The 14,033-nt window shown below is 38.7% G+C and overlaps 1 pseudogene; it reads left to right on the plus strand.

Annotated features, from left to right (window-relative positions):
- Nucleotides 1-10,481: 10,481 nt before the first annotated feature.
- LOC129499824 (mediator of RNA polymerase II transcription subunit 4-like) lies at nt 10,482-13,582 on the plus strand (annotated as a pseudogene).
- Nucleotides 13,583-14,033: the final 451 nt, after the last annotated feature.

Below are 14,033 nucleotides of genomic sequence, written 5' to 3' on the forward strand. Positions count from 1 at the left end.
CAGTTTGCTGGGGAAAGCCCGTGATGGGGGAAAGGTAGAGAGCCAGAGAGGTGGCCAAGCTTCAGATCACAGTGCAGGACATCTTTGAGAAAGAGAAGGAGGAGGAAGGACCGGGTGAGAAGAGCCTGAAATGGGAAATTCCTGGTCTCCCAGCAGGAGAACCCAGAGCGATAACTAATGTTGGTAGTTGGAGTGGGAATGTTGGGGCTCCAGCTCCCTCTTTTTACATAAAGGAGGAATTTTGGAGTTCCAGCATACTCACCCCACTTCACTTGAGAATATTGGGGTTCCAGCTCCCTCCCTCTACACTGGGTGGGAAGATTATGGTTCTAGGCACATTCACTATGTCCACTCTTGGTGGGCACAGCATGGAGAGAACGTGGTCTGGTGTAAGTGATGCACTGTCCCCCAGAGTGACAGATGGACACCTTGGGAAGATAGATGTGTGCCCGAGAGCAAGCAGTGGTGGCTCCTAAAGGCATGAATATGCTGTGTGAGCTGGGAGCTCATCCTTTGATGGCACTTTTACTTGTTCATTGCCCACTTTCATTTGACCTCCATTCAGAGACCCACAGAGGCTCCCAATGGTCAGTTAAGAGGGACATTAAGAACCTGAGCCTGGTTTGCCCTTGATTCTCTGTGGTCTGTCATGCTACTGTACATTATGGCCCCACACAAGAATGGCACAGAGAGTGGCTGTAAAAGAAAATCCCCCCGGTGGGAAGAACTTCCAAGAGCACATCGGGTTTCCAATTTGCCAGGACTGAAAGATGGCCAGATGTATGGATCTATGCTGACTCATAGTGAACAACTTAACAACTCTCATTTTAGCCAAATGAGAAGGAATTTGGAATAAAAGATGGAAATACTGATGACCAGAACCTCTGGGGAAAAGACAGGTAGATAGACCCTCAGGGTGGGTATAATGTATGAAGGCTTTGTGTGGACACTCACCCAAGTGCACCCACTGATGAGGAGGCCCTCAGAAATCAGGTGGACATAGTGATGTTCTGGGCATGCCACTCATTTTCCTCATCTCTCCAACAGCTCCTCATCAGCCCAAGTGTTTGCTGATGCACAGTAGAAAATGGCCAGGGTGAGAGGAATGGGAGCAATGTAGAACTTTGACAACTTAGACTTATCTGTTTAGAGACTCATCACCACAGCTCATCTGTTTAGAGACTCAGCTGATTGCCCAACTGCTGATAGTGGAGGCCACCGGAGCCGCCAGCATGACATCACCCCTGGAAGGAGCAGTCAGCTACCTTCTGGCAGCATGGCTATACCAAAGCCTTCCTTCAGGTTTGGCCTTATCAGAGTATGCAATTAACCTGGGTATGAAAATGCCTTTGTCACCCAAAGTACTTCTGCCAGAACCACCATTCCAGCCTTGCTGGATGCTCTCTTCACTGCCATGGTATTCCATGATACACTGCATCTACCAAGGACCCCCCCACACACTATTTTTTTCCCCAGAAAGAAAAGTGTTGCAATGGGCTCCCATCCACAGAATTCATTGCTTTTGCCACACCCGGAATCTATTTGTCTTGTAGCAATTGGAATGGCCTATTGAAGACTCAGAGCAACAACTGGAAAACATACCATGCAAGTTTAGAAAATTACACTCAAAGGTGTGATAAATTCTTTGACCCAACGACCCATGTATGGGGCCTTGTTGGTTTTTTATTGCTGTACAACAGATTGCTACAAACTTAGCTTTAAATGATACTCATTTGTTCTATCACAGTATTTTGTGGATCAGCTTACTGGATCTTGTGCTCAGGCTCTCACAGGTCTGCAATCAAAGTTTGGGCTGGCATTGGGATCTCCTCTGAAACTCAGGATCCCTGCTCTTCCAAGCTCATGACATTTATTGGCAGAATTTATTTCCTTGTGTCTGTAAGACTCATGGTGACTTGCTTCTTCAGGGCCAATAGGAGACAGTGGCTCTGCCTCCCAAACTCTTTAAAAGACTCGCCTGATAAGGCCAGGCCCACCCATGGGCTTTTGATTAACTCAAAGTCTCTTGATCAGGGCTTTTTATTACTTAAGCAAATGTCCCTTCACCTTTGTCATATGATGTAACCTTATCATGGGTGTGACATCCTTCATGTTCACAGGTCCACCCACAATGAAGAGGAGAGTCTCCTACAGGATAGGCACCACATTATAATTCTGACTACCACAGGTACCATCCATAGGGCCAGAATGCACTTATTTATACTAAACCTGGCTGGTTTAGAAGTGTTACTTCCCTGGGAGGTATGTAGCACCAGCAGGACTGCATCAAAGGGGTTTCTGCTCAGGGGCAGATACGTGGTTCCTATAGCACCCGAGGGGCAACCAGCTCTCCAGGTATGGGCAGTAACTTTGTTCACATGTGTGAAACACCTTTCCCTCCACTCTGCCTCTCCAGACCTTCTAATCTTTTTGTGATTGATTTCCTATGTTAAATCTCTCTCCATTTAATATATCTAACATGGCCTCTGTTTTTCTACTTAGACATTGACTGAAAAAAACATAATTTGTCCAGACTGTGGGCTCAAAAAATTTTAGCCTCTTCCTGCTCAAAAGACTGGGATTTATTGTCTTTTTTTAGGTAATAAGTTTCTTGATGTTATACACACATATTCCCATGTGGCTATGCAACAACCATTAGTGCAAAAGATGACAGAAATCCACTAAAAATGGATGTAGGTTCTTGAAACCTTCAGAATTACGCCAAACACTTGTCCCAGCATAGATCTTTATACAAGGCTGATATTTTTTAACTAGTAAGCAACTGTAGAAGAATAAAAAACTAGAACCCAAAGCATAGATATCTAGAATGCAACAGAAAAAGATTTGAACACTTGACAGCAATATTACTTGTCAAACTCTTTAGTTTTTTTTATTTTTTTTATTTTTTAAAATTTATTTATGATAGTCACAGAGAGAGAGAGAGAGACAGAGACATAGGCAGAGGGAGAAGCAGGCTCCAAGCACCGGGAGCCCGACATGGGATTCGATCCCGGGTCTCCAGGATCACGCCCTGGGCCAAAGGCAGGCACCAAACCGCTGCGCCACCCAGGGATCCCCGAAACTCTTTAGTTTTTACATCAAAAGATAGAATTAGTGGGGACTTCTGAGTGGCTCAGGTGGTTGAGCCTATGACTCTTGATTTTGGCTCAGGTCATGACTTCAGGGTTGTAGGACAGAGCCCCATGTTGGGCTCCTTGCTCAGTGTGGAGTCTGCTTGAGATTTATTCTCAGTCTCTCTCTCTCTCTCTTTCCCTTTCTCAAAATAAATAAATAAGTATGTTTACAAATATAGAATTCGTAAAAAAAATATATATGTATATAGAATTCGTGATAGATATTCATGCATACAGGTCTGCATATATCCTTTATTTGTCTATATTCTTGTTAATTAAAAAGTATCCTTGCACAAATTACACGCAGGAAAAAAATTTTTCCAATATAGTATGGGTTCTGAACTGTGTTGGGTGCAACATGCCTATCTTAGCAGCATCCCTAAGCAGTCGTATGGGTAGGCCTCCCTGGCGGTACTAACATTTATAATCATATTTCATGCATTCTATTAGTAAAAGCACTTATTTATACTATCAAAAAAGATCCTGACAAATGAGCTTCTACTCAATCTGCAAACAATTGTTTAGAAATCCAAAGTTAGCAGATTTTATGCCACTGTTTATGAAGTCTTAAATATGTATTTAAACAAAATACATTTTTCCTAAGAAAGCATTTGCTTAAGAATTGATATATCCTGTCACTCTGGGAGTAAACAAAGAGGGAACTAGAACCGGTAACAGAGTTAAACCAACACGCACCTGTCTCCGATGGCTTTGGTTATCTTGCATTCTGTATAACACCGGCACTGCAGATGAAATTACTGCTGCCCCATCCCACTACTAGACATCTACTTCTCCAGTTTTCTCACAAGAAACAAATACCACCAAGGTCAGCAGAGGATCTCCCTCTCTCTCTCTCTCCCCCTCTCTCGATTCTTTGCTATTAAGAATGTCAGGTCACTGTTAAGAGAATATCACATTTTGAGATCATCTCAAAAACAGTGAACTCAGCTCTGAAAAATCACGTTGGGGAAGAAACTGGACACATCAAATAATGTAGGTCTGGGTAAATCGGCTTGAGAAACAAGGAAATAAGAGATCTTGATATGACAGCCAAGAGCTACTGAGCCTCCATTTGAGTCATTTTTTCCTCTGCCCTAAAAAACCCCTTCACATCTTCCTCCAGATTTCCTTACATAGACACATCAAAGAAATAACGTTGGCTCTCACATTTGTCTCCTGATGCGGGCCCTACTCACCACGTACTCAAAGGCAACATTTGGGATCAGAAATGACTAATTTTATCAACCATAAAGCCTTGAGTCAATAGCAGGTACAGAAATTGTTGCCTTCATCTTCAGGTAACTTATTTTCCTAGACAAAACCACAGTTTTGTGAGGCAAATCCCTACTTGCAACCTCCTCTCAAGGATACTTATTGTAAATGAAACAATCATGTTTTCCTGGAGAGGTTTAAATTTCTGATAAAAAGCTCAAATCCTTCCCTATATAATTAAGAGTTTCCTGAATTATTGAAAATGGCTGGCACCAACACAGAGGTCCTAATGACTCCTCCATGTCTTTTTTAGGTTATCTGTCCACCAAAACAGGTCTGCAGGTTGCAGTTTTATTCTTAACCAGCTCCCAAGGTGGTCTCTGAAGTCATTATGGACCTGAAGGCTTATACACCAACAACCTAAACATTTGAGTCTGCCAGCTGGACCCCTACAGCCTACTGGCATGGAGGCAGTGTGAAAATGGCTAAAATTTCTCCCAGGCTTAGAGAAATTCAGACCGTCAAAGCTTCATAAATTAAAGACTGGTAGCATTCATTCTACTTGGGCCTTCTCCAACACCGCATTCTGTTCTGTCCCATCTCCAGTTGGTTTGACTTGGTACATTTCCTAAAAACAAGGGCCAGGAGTCTGGTGCTGCCAAGCCGAAAGTCATTTCCATTTTGGATTAGAATAAGCAATTCAAATTTAATTCTACTTTAAATCTTTCAAAATAATTTGTAAATATAACCTGATTTTCAGCAAAAGCCAGATGATCCCTACAATAGTTCCCTGCTTCTTGTAGAAATTCAATAAGTGTTGATTGATTTTTTAAAAAATTCATCAATTCTTTCTACTAATGATGTCTGGGTGATCAATTTTAAATCTAACCAGAGAATACACCAATTTTATTAGGCCGAGTAAAATATTACCAAGATGATTCAAGTAAAGGAATCAATTACCATAAAGCACCATTTCTCAAGACCCAGATTATATCAGGCTAGACATACTCATTTCACAGAGTTGATGTCAAAGGCTGATGTGTGTTTGTAATCACATGCACAGATTGATCTTCTAACATTATCTTCTGAAGCCCATGAAGAGAAAGCTCAGGCTTTTTGAAATTGCTGAGCCATTGTAATCTTTAATTCAAAAGCAGAAGCTCAGTCTCCACTATCTCTAGGAATTTTTGAATCTAAATGAGCTAAAATACCAAACCAGTGTATTGACCATTCTTGTTCCAAGACTTCAAATCAATAAACTCTCCAAATCTAATAGTTTCAGTAATAGAACTGTTCAATCATTCACTCACAGAAATAAGGATGCATGCAGTTATGGTCTAGAGCAGCTTAAAAGATAATTAAATCAACACCATTCATCTTCCTAAAGATTGCCTGGAAAAGATGAGAGAAATAAATAAAAGATTGAAGATGAACTCCAAACTTATTTAGTGAAACATTCTGTCTTTTTGTAGGATTCCAATGCACACAGATAGAACACAATCCACAATGATTTTCCAACACTTTCTCTTCCTTTTTACCCTCACAACAATGACTGTGGTTAAGGGGAAGACAGAATTAATGGAACACCTTCTCAGTGCATACACACTTGTTATTTCCCACAAAAGGCTACCACATAATGTACCGTGCATTTTGTAGTCTCTTTGAATAACACCCCTAGGAGTTATGTAGCACATTATCTGGTTACTATTTTAATACAGGAAGTCGAAAAAAGTGAAGCTACCTTAAAACCAAACTTTGCCTAGTTCAATTGATAGCATTCCAAGATGTGCCTGAATTCTCTAAATTTTTATTCAGAAAACAAATAGGTCTCCTGGGAATTTTTAATAAATTTAAACATTTTAGTGAATTCAAGGAAAAATATCAGTGAGCCTTTATTCACATTTATCAGTACTGAGTGGTTAAGAATATTTAAGAAAAGAATTTTCAAAATCATTGCCCACTAATATCTCTGAGCCAAGGCGGGGGGAAAAGTATAAAAAATTACAATCCATAGTCCAGTTCTTTTAGTCTACAAGTAAAATATTTAGAGACAAAATAAGGTTGCATCAACATTTTATAACCTTTCTATTTGTTTTCTTCTTATTTTACATGAAGTGAAAATGGATTCCTTTAAAGCAGCTAGGTAAAACTGATATTGCACTGAGAGGGACATATTAGGAGTACTTGGTTCTTGTAAGGTATTTTCACTACCCCACAGCAGTTTAGTGTTCTTCAAAAGCAGATTTGTGTTAGTTGTAAATATATATGCAAAGTTAGAGCAATCACTAACAACAGTTACAATAGAAATATAATTGCTAAGAAAGGGGGGGAAGCTAATCATATAAAATGCAGAATTAAAATCACAAAAGGCAAAATAAAGTGGAAGACAAAGATGGTAACAAAGAAAAAGGACAAAGAATGGAAAACAGTAACAAATGTGGTAGATATTAATCCAGCTATACCAAAGATCACTTTAAACATCAATGGTCTAACTACATCAACTAAAATACAGAGATCATCAGACTGGATCAAAAAAATAAGACCCAAATATATACTGTCTACAAGAAATCCACTTTAAATATAAACATATATAGATGAAAAGTAAACGGTTGGAGACAGATACCATGCAGACCCTAATCAAAAGAAAGCAGGAGCAGATATGTTAATTTTATACAGAGCAAACTTCACAGCAAGGTTATCATGAATGAAGAGGGGTATTACATAATGATAAAGGAGTCATTATATCCTCCAAAAATATAATAATCCTTAAAATCCTTAAAATAATCCTCCAAAAATATAAAATCCTTAAAATGTCACTATAAAAACATGTGAGTCAAAAATTGATAAAACTGCAATGAGAAAGAGATGACTATACTATATTACACATGAGGCTTGAACTCTGCTCTATCAGATATAGACTGATTCAGCAGCAGAAGGTCAGTAAGGACAGAGTTGAACTCGACAACACCATTGGTCAACTGGATACATTTGAGAGCTATAGACTACTTCATCCAACATCATCAGCATTCTACTCCACCTCACTGGGACATTCACTAAGACAGACCAAATTCTGGGCCATAAAACATACAAGGATAAAAATCATACTACATATGCTATCAGATCACATTAGAATTAAACTAGAAATCAATCAGAGAAAGAAAATCCCCAAATACATGGAGATTAAACAACACAACATGTGGGTTAAAGAAGAAATCTGAAGTAAGGGTAGAACATTTTTTAACTAAATGAAAGCAAAAATACAACTTCAAAGAAGCAGTGGAGGGAAGATTGAGCTATTAAATGCATATATTTGAAAAGAAGGAAGATCTATAATCAAAATTCTAAGCTTTCACCTTAGCAACTTGAGAAAATAAAAAAGCAAATTAAATCCAATGTAAGCATAAGAAATACTAAAAATTAGAGCAGAAATCAATAAAATTGAAAATAGGAAATTAACAGAGAAAATTAACAAGACCCAAAACTCAGTTTTTGAAAAGATCATAAAATTGATAAGCCAGCTAGCTAAGAAAAGAAAAAGATTAAAAAACATAATTGCTAATCTCAGAAATGAAAGGAAATGCATCAATACAAATCATATGGACATGAAAAGGATAGAAAAGGAATGTTATAAACCCCCTCTAAACCCACAAGTTTGATAACACAAATGAAATAGAGTAATTCCTTGCACAACAAAATCTGCCAAAACTCACACAAGAATAAATAGACTATTTGAACAAGTGTTACAAAATACACTGATGCACTAGGCCCAGTGTATTTAGTGAATACACTGAATTTGCTAGTGTGGATTCACTAGCAAATTCTACCACACATTTAAGAAGGAAATTATACCAAGTCTCTACAGTCTTTTCCAGAAGATAGAAGCAGAGGACTATCCTTAGCTCACTCTCTAAAGCCAACATTACTCTGATAAGAAAATCAGACAGAAACATTATAAGAAAAGAAAGCTGCAGACTAACATCTCTCATGAACATAGATGCAAAATCCTCAAACAAATATAGAAAAACAAATCCTACAATGTCTAAAAACAATTATACACCACAGCCAAATGGGATTTATCCCAAGTATGCAAGTTTGTTTTAACATCTCAAAATTAATGTAAGTCATAACATCAACAAGCTGAGAAAGAAGAAAATCACAGAATCATATCTGTAGATGCAGGAAAAGCATTTGACAAAATCCAAAACCCAGTCATAAAAAAAATTGAAAACAAACAAAACAAAGCAAAACCCCTTAGCAAACTAAGAGTAAAAGGGAACTTCTTCAAATAGATAGGAACATCTACAGAAAAGCTACAGTCATATTTAATGGTGTGAAAGTTGAAGCTTTCCCACTAATATCAGGTGCAAGGATGGCCCCTCTCCCCACTCCTTTTCAGCATCATACTGGAAGTCCTTGATGATGCAAGAAGACAAGGAAATGAAATAAAAGGTAGACAGATTGAGAAGGAATGAATAAAAATATCTTTGTTCCCAGATAATATAATTACCTATATAAAAAATCCAGAAGAATCAACCAAAAAAAAAAAAAAAAGAAAGAAAAGAAATTCTAGAACTGATAAGTAATTATAACAAGGTTACAGGATACAAGGTTAATATACAAAAGTTTATGAACAGATAGATGTTTACATCCACGGTCATTCAGAAATTGCAAATTTAAAACAGCAGTGAGATACCTTTCCATACCTATTAGAATGACCAAATTCAAAACACTCAAAACACCAAATGCTGATGAGAATGGAACAATGGGAACTGTGGTTCATTGTTAGTGAAAATACAAAATAACACAGTCACTTTGGAAAACAGATTGCCAATTTTTTACTAAACAAAGTACATTATTACTATATGATCCAATAATCATGCTTTTGATATTTCCCCAAATGAGTTAAAAACATATATCCACACAAAAATCTCCCTATGAATATTTATAGCAGCTTTATTCATAATTGCCATTTAAAAGCAACCAAGAGGGGATCCCTGGGTGGCGCCGCTGTTTGGCGCCTGCCTTTGGCCCGGGGCGCGATCCTGGAGACCCGGGATCGAATCCCACATCGGGCTCCCGGTGCATGGAGCCTGCTTCTCCCTCTGCCTATGTCTCTGCCTCTCTCTCTTTCTCTCTCTGTGACTATCATAAATAAATAAAAAAAATAAAAAAAAATTAAGAGACTCGGGATCGAATCCCACATCGGGCTCCCGGTGCATGGAGCCTGCTTCTCCCTCTGCCTGTGTCTCTGCCTCTCTCTCTCTCTCTCTCTCTCTCTCTCTCTATCATAAATAAATAAAAATTAAAAAAAATAAAAAAATAAAAGCAACCAAGATGTTCCTCATGAGGTAAATTGATAAACAAACTGTGGTACATCCAAACAGTGTAATATTATTAAGCAATAAAAAGATATGAGATATCAGGATGCCTGGGTGGCTCAGTCTTTGGCTTAGGGCATAATCCTGGGGTTCTGGGATCAAGTCTGCATCAGGCTCCCCACAGGAAGCCTACAGGCAGCCTGTTTCTCCCTCTGCCTTTGTCTCTGCCTCTCTGTCTGTTGTGAATAAATAAAAAATAAAATCTTAAAAAAAAAAAAAGATGAGGTATCAAGACATGAAAAGACATGGAGGAACCTTAAATAGGTATTACTAAGTGACAGAAGCCAACCTGAAAAGGTTTTCTACCTTGGAACTCCAACTATATGACTCTGTGGAGAAGGCAAAATTATGGAAACAATATAAAGATCAGTGGCTACCCAGGGTTGGGAGAGAGGAGAGGAGGGAATGGTCAGAACATAGATGACTTTTAGGGCAGTGAAAACGTTCTATATGATATTATCATGATGGATACATGCTATCATACATGAGTCCAAACTCACAGAATGTACAACACCAAGAGTGAGCCATAAGGTAAATTATGGATTTTAGGGGATAATGATGTGTCAATGTAGGTCTATTGATCATAACAAATGTAGCACTGTGGTGTTGGATGTTGACAGTGGAAGAGGCTGTGCATGTTGGGGGGGGGGCTGGGGTTACATGGGGGTTACATGGGGATTCCCTGTCCCTTCCACTCAGTTTTTTTTTAGGTAATTTAAAACTGCTCTAAGTCTCCAGCTGTGGGCCTGTGGGGAGCATGGCAGTGGTTTTTGAGTGGAGACAAGGAGAAGGAGTTGCCAAGAGGTGGCTGGAAGTCTTGTTGAGAGAACTTAGAGAAATCTTAGCAATTTCAGGAAACCAAAAGTTGTTACCACCTGGAGAAGAAAACCAGGTCCTGGAGTTATTAATTCACAGAGATGTGGAATTTCAAGAACTGATGAAATTGGCACTTAATCAGGGAAAAATCCATCATTAAATGCAAGTTGTAGAAAAGAAGGTAGAGAAGAGAGACAGTGATGTTCAGCAACTATAGAAATAGCTAAAAGAAGTAGAGCAACTACTGGCTACAGTTGTTTACCAAGCAAAAGAAAACTCAAATCAATACAAAAAGCAAGAAAAGCAGCCATCTCCTCCGAAGAAATAATAAAGTGTGCACATAGGATTAGTGCAAGTAACCCTGTGTGTGCCCCCACTGACCTGGGTTCCAGGGGACCATATCCAACTGAATTGAGATGAGAAGTAGATTAGTGGGTCAAATGAACAATCCTCCCACTAACGGTGTTAATGGTCATTTACCAGGGGATTTACTTGCTGCAAGGAGATTGCCAGATGTCCTTGCTCCACAATGCCCATGGCAGTCAAATGCCATGCCAATGAATATGCTACCACCAAATCACAGAAGTCACTGTTTGTTGATACTTCTGGGACATAATAAAGAAAATGAAGAAGATGTAGACTATGTCAACAGATTCATCAAGCAGTAGTAGTGACTCTGATCAAAAAACAAGAGACAAAATTCATACAGACTTAAATACCATGGGCGGGAGGGGAGGGTACCTGGATGGCTCAATGGGTTAAACACTGGACTTTTGATTTTGGCTTGGGTCATGATCTCAGGGTCATGAGATCAAGCCCCGTTTAGGCTTCACGCTGGGCATGCAGTCTGCTTAAGATTCTCTCTCTCCCTCTGCGTCTCCCCCCACCTCTCTCCCTCTCTAAAAAACAAACAAAACAGAATTGAATATTATAAAATTCTGTTTCTTAAACAATTGCAAGCCTGTAAAAAAATAGCCAAGTAATACTGGCTACAGTGGAATTGTGTAGCCCACTAAAAATCACTGGGCTTCCTTTTTAAAGCCAAAAATCATGATTTCAATTCTAAACCACTAAGTGAATATTTAAAGAATAATCAAAATCTACTGTTGAGGAAAAAAAAATCATTTCAGTGCCTCTTTACTCTGTTATTCCAGTTAAGTTGGACTTGTACTTAGTAGTTCTGGAAATAAAAGTTGAAGGAAATGACCCATGTACATATCACTAATCAGCCCCTGGAATTATTCAGAAAAGCATTTAAAATAAGTGCAGTGGATCACTGAATGTATATAATATCTCAAAATAACAAAACTCTTATTTGAAAGTGAAAGCTGGTAGCTTCTGTCACAATAACGGAGGAAATTGTCTCAATTTGTACTATCTGTTATTATTGTAATCTTTGTAAATAAATTCACTTTTGTTTGTTAAAAAATAAAATAAAAATAATATAGCTGCTCTAAAAGAGCAATGATATGGACGGAGCTAGAGATTATTATGCTAAGTGAAATAAGTCAGAGAAAGACAAATACCGTGTGATTTCATTCATATGTGGAACTTAAGAAACAAAATTAATGAACATAGGGGAAAGAAAAAAAAAAGAAAGAGAGGGAAGCAAACTGGAAGAGAGACTCTTGACTATAAACAAGGAACTGAGGGTTGATGGAGTGAGGTGGGTGGGGGATGGGCTGGATGGGGGATGGGCATTAAGGAGGGTACTTGTGATGAGCACCACATGTCGTAGGTACGCGATGAAACACTGAATTCTACTCCTGAAACCAAGATTATATTACACGTTAACTAACTAGAATTTAAATCAAAAGTTGAAGCATTAAAAAGAAACTGCTCCAAGAAAAGGTGTTTATTAAAAAAAAAAAAAAACTTACACACATGGATCTTAAAACAGCAAAAACTTATAAGCTAGAAAGAAAAAGAGACAAACCCACAAGTTACATACTGCATTATTCCATTTATATTATATTCTTGCAAAGGCAAATTATAGAGCTAGAAAACAGATCAGTGACTGCCCAGGACTGTGGGCTGGGGGAAGGACTCACCACAAGAGGGAACAGGAAAATGTTTCAGGGTGATGAAACTGTACAAAATCTTTATTGTGGTCGTAATTGCAAGCCTATATACATTTGTCAAAACTTACTGAGCCCTACACTAAAAGGGAGAATTTTACTATACCTAAATTATTTTTTTTAATTTTTCAACCAGGAAAAATAAACACTAAAAAGTGACAAAATATTCATTGCAATCTCTATCTGCAGCTATCTGTCTTACTTCTAGCAATTCAATTAACTAGGAAAACTTATTTCTAAGATTAGCACTCGCACTTCTCAGCTGCGCCACAATCAAAACTACCCCAGGGATCACTTTTCTCGTGTGAAAAAGTGAAATGAGGGTATTCAATAAACAAAGGAAATGATGTCTGAGACCTCTTTTGGAATATATGCCATTACATGGATTCAGTGCACATCTGTTTAAGCAATTCTTTTAGGTTTTTGTCTGCTAACCATCTTCATAAACTCATCTGCAAGTTGAAAAAAAAAAGTTGTATGAATCACTGTATAGCCAAAGGTGTGGTTATTCACTGAAACTCAGCATTGGAAAGCAACTTGATGATCAGACATTCCAAATCCTTATTGTAAAGCACATTGGTGCCAGATGGATTAGTGCCCAAGGCAGCTTGTTGGTGACCACCCTGGACCATGTCAGATTGTTTCAGCTGCTTTTGCTTCTGCTTTCCATCTCCATCCAGCACGTAGTGGAGTGTAACAAACGTAGTCATGTTTTTCTTTTACTCCAAACTTCCCAAAGCATTCCCATCTCACTCGAAAGAAGATCCAAAGTCCATGCGGTAGTAAGTATGGGCTCACAAAGATACATCCCCTTCTTGCTTCTGGGACTTTACTTCTTATGACTCTTTGTCCTCATTCTTTCTGTTCCAGGAACATAGGATTCATTGCTGTACTTCAACCCACTATGGAGCTGGCTCCTCTTCGAGAATGCTCTTCCCTGGCCTCATTTTGCCTCTGGTTCTAGCTCTTTCAGTTCCTCTAGGTCTTTAATCAAATGCTACCTGAAACTATCAAGCCATCATATTTAAAGATAAAACTTCCCATCCCCATTGACTATGTTCTTCTTGTCACTTAAAAGTATGTGATATGCTGTAGATTTTTAAATAATGTTTGCTCAGTTCTATCCAACTATGATGGACCTCCTCAGGACAGGGAAAAATGGATAAGAGAGTTACTCCCAAGGAGCAGAATTAGAGTTAATCAAAAAACTATCCAGCATCAGCCACAGGGTCTGCACAAAACCTACCCAGAATCCATTCTTAAATGCCGTGGACCGTGGAAGCTATCTGCCTCCCATTATTTAATTCTTTCCTGCACTGGAGATTGTGTTCCAGTTACCATGCACCTGTTCCACATCACTGCTGGTGTGAGGGAGGTAAACATGACTTGTCTACGTGTGACAGCTTTTAAACACT

Source organism: Nyctereutes procyonoides, unplaced genomic scaffold (genome assembly GCF_905146905.1).
Source record: "Nyctereutes procyonoides isolate TBG_1078 unplaced genomic scaffold, NYPRO_anot_genome, whole genome shotgun sequence".
Lineage (NCBI taxonomy): Eukaryota > Metazoa > Chordata > Mammalia > Carnivora > Canidae > Nyctereutes > Nyctereutes procyonoides.